Here is a 6,325-nt window from a genome sequence, read left to right on the forward strand (position 1 = left end):
AATCATGTAGGCGCTGATTTTAGGCCTGAAAACTCTACTTCTTGAATGCCACTTTGCGCATTCGTACACAACCGGCCTCAAATTTCTGGAGATGTGTTTGCCACTTTACAGAAATTAGGAAAAGGTCTCCAATATTTTAATGCTAAAATATGGGTAAATCCGCCACATGTTCTTTAAATCTGAAGATGAATCGAATGCCCAAGTATGGAAAAGTAGCAACTGCAGCACGAGCATGATACATAAAGCATTCTATTGCAGGACCCCTGCTTCTTAATGCTTGAGTGTCCCGAGCAAAAATTCTGTAAGATAAGGACTGGCCTTCAAGCTGTTGCAAAAGCTGATTGACTGTATCAACATTGAAGTTATGGGACTTGACCAATGCCTGATGTTTTCCAATAGCACTAAAGTTCACGGACTCCATATTTATAACATTCATGCGCTTCATCATAAAATCTGTTCATTGGCATATTAACGAAATAAAGGTTTGCTGTTGACAATGGATGCTTGAATCAAGCATTGGGCTGCATTTGTTTGCTCTGGAGTGCCTGAAATTTCAACCACTCCTTCAGATGTTCCTGGTCTGACTTCAAGAAGATTAACTTTGGCACCAGAAATCTGCTGAATTTTAACAATACCATTCCGAGACTTTCCTAGAATGGCTGCAACTGCGCGTTCTGGTATTACAACTTCAACTGTAGTTTTTGTGATAAGCCCACCAGCAGCTCTTCCAAATCCAGCAGAACCCCCTTGACGAAGAATTGGCTCCTCAAACTCAGAGGAATTGCCAACACTGCCTATATCCCGATTTGACTTTGATGACCATGGGGTTGGTGAAGACTGTATAGTCGGATAGCTTGATGATGAATGACCACCACCCTGAAACGCCATGCTAGAAGAGAAAGATATACCAGGAGAGCCCTGCTCGAACCTTTCTCTACTACTTAATGGTGCCAGAGATGAAGAAACCATAGCACCAGTACTGGACCTTTCATGGTTAAAATTTTCCCACAGTCTTGAAGTTATCTGAACTAAAGCTTCTCGCGCAACCCTTATATCACCTACAATCTGAACCAACTCATCAGTTTCCAAAGTAGACCGAGGAAGGTCTTCTCTTGGTAATATTATAATATTTGCACCTGTTGTCCGCCTCATTTCAGAAATCACTGTACCACCCCTGCCAATTAGACAACCAACTTGACTGGCTGGGATGAGAAGCCTTGTGGTGATAACACCATCCTTGTCTAGCCCCAGGTCCACAATTTGATTTTGAATGTGCAGTAAAGCTTCCTGGGCAGGAGACAGATTGTCATTGGGAACCTAATTTGACGATATTATAATAATGCGATCATCAGACCCTGGAACAGAATCGGTAGCTCTGATGTTCACACCAATGTCTTCATGCATGCATTTAATAATACCACCACCCTTCCCAATTACACTGCCAATTTTCTTATTTGGACATAAAACACGAAAAACTAGCTCTTCCATAGATGAAGAGGGCCCACGATCAGTCAGACGAGACCCTCCACTTTCAAAAAACATATGTCCAGAAGTTGGAGGCCCTTTTGCAGGAGCAAATATATGTCCAGAACTTGCAGGACCTGAACCCCTACTAAATTCATTAGATGATCTCATCCTTGGAACAGGCTCATCCAAATTTGCATGACGAGGTATTGTATTTTGATATGGCAAGTAAACATCTGCAGGTGTAGAATGATTATTTGGAGAGTAAATAGCAGAATGTGCAGGTGGCTGAGCACATTCTTTGGGAGGATTGTCTCTCAGTCGGGTTGAGATAATCTGTAATGTTTTTTTTTAGCAACATTCAAGTACCCTGTAATCTGCTTGATTACTTCTACTAACTAGAATTGAAAACCCGCGTGTTGCTAACGAGAGTATGGCATTGAATTGGCATAGCCATCGAGGGGACATGCTGCCATGACTATCAAATCCGTGCAAGTTCTGAGCGATTTGGAGCAAAGATTAGCAGTTTCGGGCCTTTTTGCTGTGTGCACCGCGCCGGAGGCCCAATGCGCCACGCCTCCTGGATGCACCGTGCCAGTGTAAATTTGCACTGGATGGTCACGCCCAGTGCACCGCGTGGCCCATGTGCGCCGCGCCACCTACTCTATGCGCTGCGACTCCTACAGCTCACATTTTCGGCATTCAAATATGAAATTCCTTCTTCCACTTTTAAACTCGACTTCTATGATGGTCTTTGTCATGCGGATTCATTGTAAAAACAACGGAATTACCATATATAATTGAGAACTCGATTTCTGCTTTGTACAAATGCATTTTGTAATGTTTTGGCTTCAGCTCTTTTCACATTTGAAAACAAACCTTTTTCCTTTGTTTCCTCTGATTATCTGACTTGAATGATGCATCTTTTGACTATTTTTGCAGGGATGGTGGCATATTTTGGCAGAGGATGATTTAAAAAATACATATTTACTACCAAAAACAAATTTGACGATTTCTTCTTCAAAACTCTATTTTGAAGAAGAATCATTCTCGAGCCTTATTGATAATGGACATTCTGAAATGAAGACTTATTGGAGACATCCTCATGGCCTGTGGGCGTTATTTGACATTTTTGAAGACCAATTCAACTAACCCTAGACCTACTGACTGAAATGACTCTTGCTGACCACGAGACCAAACAAGACTGTACATGACTTTTAAAATTGACTATGATGAACAGACCAGAGCCAGCAGGGCAAGGCATGAGGGACAAGACCCTTCCGTCGGATTATGGCATGCCCCTAGCAGAATGCAGGTGATCGAGCAGAATGGGACACCTAAAAATGAAATGCAAAAATATTTTGATCTCTGACGGAGGACTAACAAGACCGACTCTAACACAAAGGAAGCACAATTTTTAAAATAATCTCATTCACATGTGACACATAGTTCATTAAAGTAATAATCTAAACCTGCATAGGATTTTGTTTTAGGATAATGTCCCAATTATTGAATATACAAATAAATTTACATGCCATGGATTTGATCTAGATGATCAAGTCCTAGATATATCCTTGATCTACATGGTTTATCTAGATCTCCAATATTGTACTCATGCACCTAGGAAATTAGAGTATCTCACTCACTTGAAAAAACTTCTTTCTTAATGGCTTTTTCCAGTATATGGTGTGTCCTTATCCTCTCCTTAATCTTTCTTTTTAAACTTTTCATTGAGATAAATCCCTTAACCTAATCTCTCTAGTGATGTATAACCAAGATTAGATCTCATCTTTCTTGAGATCAACAATTGATATTAAAACATGATCACTAAATAAAATAATTTACTTTTCCTAAGTTTATTTTATTCGATAGCTAATATAATTAATTATGTGCTTTACATAACTTAGACTTAGTGTAAGTTACAATATCAACTTACTCAATACGTTTTCAAGTGTCCTAAGGAGCCTTTGGGTGATTTCTACATGCTAGACACTTAGGCCTATGTAGAAGTACCTATTTGAGCTACACACATCAACATGTAACTACTTTAAGTTTTGGCATTACAAACTCATCCTTCTTATCAAAGGAGATGATATAGAAAAACATGGAAAATAAGAAAACACAAATTCCTTGTTTATAAGAGGATGCTCTCCTAATAGAAATAAAAATAATTCCTCCAATGGGATATCTAAATCTTTAAGAAAAGTTGTAAAGGTACGTTGTATATGTGGAAAAGAATGGAATGACAAGAAAGATTATAAATCCAAAATGATTAAGAAAGGGAAGGGATTTAATGATGCTCCTTCTACATAAGAAAAAAAACCTCTTTAGATGAAGGAGGGTATGTCTACTTGGCATATTCAAGTACACACCTATATCATGAGGCATGATTGATCGATTTAGGGACATTGTTTCATATGATTCTTCACAAGGAGTTGTTTTTTGAGTATGAAATCAATATTGGTGATAATGTTTTCCTAAGGGATTGATCTAAAAAACTTGAGATGCACTTGAAAACTTATAAACAAGACCATTTTAATAATCATATGGGCTTGATAAATTAAGTTACAATTCATCCAAATACATGTTCATTTAATTATAAAATTGTAACTTAAAATGAATGTAAATGAAATTGATCAAACCGTGAATAAAAAAACATGCAACATCAAGATTGATAACAGAGTTCACCCCCACTGGGATACATCTTTGGATTCACCTCCAACAGTTCGAGTCACTTTTCTTGTCTTTCTGAAATGAGGAATATGTACAATGATCTTTTACAAATGGGTGGAAAAACTTAGAGTTGTCTTCTACACAAAGAAATTCAAGACTTGTACGTAACAAACACTTCCTTCGAAAGGCCTCTTTAGCTCTCCAAGGCTTCTCAAAAACACTCTCAAGCTCTCTTCTCCTAAACTATAATATCATCCAAAGTACATAGGAGGGTTATATATAGCTTTCAAAATCCCAAAACAAAGGAGAGAATATCTCCTTAGATCCCCTACTCCAATGAGAAAATAACTCTATGAATCCCTTAAAAGATGCTTCATGATATTTATGTGGAGTAAAACTCTCAAATCCTTCTATCAAGGACCTTATCCAAAACCCAAAGGATGAGATAAAATACCCTAAGCCTCTCAACTTCATCATGAATTTAGAAATTGAATTTGAGAAAATCCTCTCGTAATTTCAATTTCTATTTTAAAATTAAAAAATTTCAAATATAAGCAAATTTACAATCAAATTTGAAATACCGATAACCTAGGCTTGAAATGAGTTTTTCTTCACCATGGTGCTCCTTGAGAAATGTGTCAAGATCCTCTTGGATCATACCTCCCCAAACAAGAAGAATTTTGGTCCACCAAGAGCTGAAATAGTTGAAGTTGATTTTGATATCAGGGTATTGATTTTCTTAAATGAAGTATCTACCAATGAGTGCACTGAACATGAAAGTGACATTTTCTCTAGCACTTCTAGAATTCATTCCATTCATTCCAGCAATGGAAATGATCTTGACTCTCAATACCAAAAATGGATTTCCAATAACGACTAGACACTTAACCATGCACTAATCACCGTTAATATAACCATCAGCATGTCATCGAGCAGGATGCTTATGATTGTGTCCTTGTTGACCATTATGTTGAGAGTCACGACACCAACAGTAGCATAACTTGGATGTTTGTTACGATTGAGAAGGGAGTTTTTCATAGAATTTTAAGGTTAATGGCCGCTGCATAGAGCTTTGTCCAAAAACGACTACCGTTGTAGGATGAGGGTGTAAAAATACCTGCTTGAAGACCTGTCAATAATGCAGACATTTCATCATTTGTGAACTGCTGGTTGTCAACATTCATATGAATTTATGTAGTGTTCATTGGATGTTTTTATCCTTCTCTCATGAGGATTATCTATTTATAATCACTCCACATAAATTTGACATATTGATGTCTTAATTAATAATTTATATGCATTCCACCGTGAAATTCCACGTAGGCATGTACCTCCATCCATCTCCAGTGTAGCCTTCCACTATTTATGGAATTAACCAACGTCTCCAGATTTTGTGGCATCATAAAATACTTGCCTAACATTTTCAACTTGCCAGCTAGTGTATCTACTGCCAACTTATGTTGAACCTTTATACCTACATTGATTATGTTATCATGGAACCATCATAACAACTGGTACCAAATTTCGTTGACATTGCACATAATTAAATAACTCCATCGTTTGACATAACATTGATTGTGGCATGGGCCACCATATGCCACCAAATATCTATTTTCCCAAATTTGTAGATGTGCACTACCATCATTAGCATAATTGATGGCCTCTCATGTCTTCCGTTTGCTCTAGTGCTCTAGAAACAATGATCTTTCCTCCAAATCAACTCCATAGCAAATAGATCGAATTTCCACAACAATCTTAATCCAGGTGGATGTTGATGGCCACTCACCTATTCCACTTGGACCCCCACCACTGTCTCTTTTAGTTTTTTAGTTTCCTTAATTGTAGCACAATTTACTATTTTTGGCAGTTTTTTAGACCTTGAACTTCCGAAGCCATTTTGAGGCACTAAATGATATTTTTTGGGAAACCCAAGCCCAACATGGGTCAACTATCAATTTTGTTCACTCAAAAGTTGTATTCCTCGGATACATATTTCTAACAAGGTATTTTGCGTGTCAAATAGAGATCATATGCTAAAGTTATGACCCCAAGAAGTTAATGTACCAATTTATCCAAACAGGGCCCATAGTTTTGGCGCTTCATCTCATAGGGTTAGGTTTATAGATGTCTAGGGTTTTACATTGTTTATAAATAATAAATAGGCCTTCAAGCCTCATTTTAACACAAT

At 37.6% G+C, this 6,325-nt stretch overlaps 1 pseudogene; it reads right to left on the bottom strand.

The window, feature by feature from the left end:
• Window positions 1-441: 441 nt before the first annotated feature.
• On the bottom strand, window positions 442-1,940 carry LOC149150005 (RNA-binding KH domain-containing protein RCF3-like; annotated as a pseudogene).
• Window positions 1,941-6,325: the final 4,385 nt, after the last annotated feature.

The sequence above is a fragment of the Pinus tabuliformis genome, chromosome 9 (assembly GCF_031772625.1).
Source record: "Pinus tabuliformis cultivar Carrire ecotype Pingquan chromosome 9, CPIR1, whole genome shotgun sequence".
Classification (NCBI taxonomy): Eukaryota; Viridiplantae; Streptophyta; class Pinopsida; order Pinales; family Pinaceae; genus Pinus; species Pinus tabuliformis.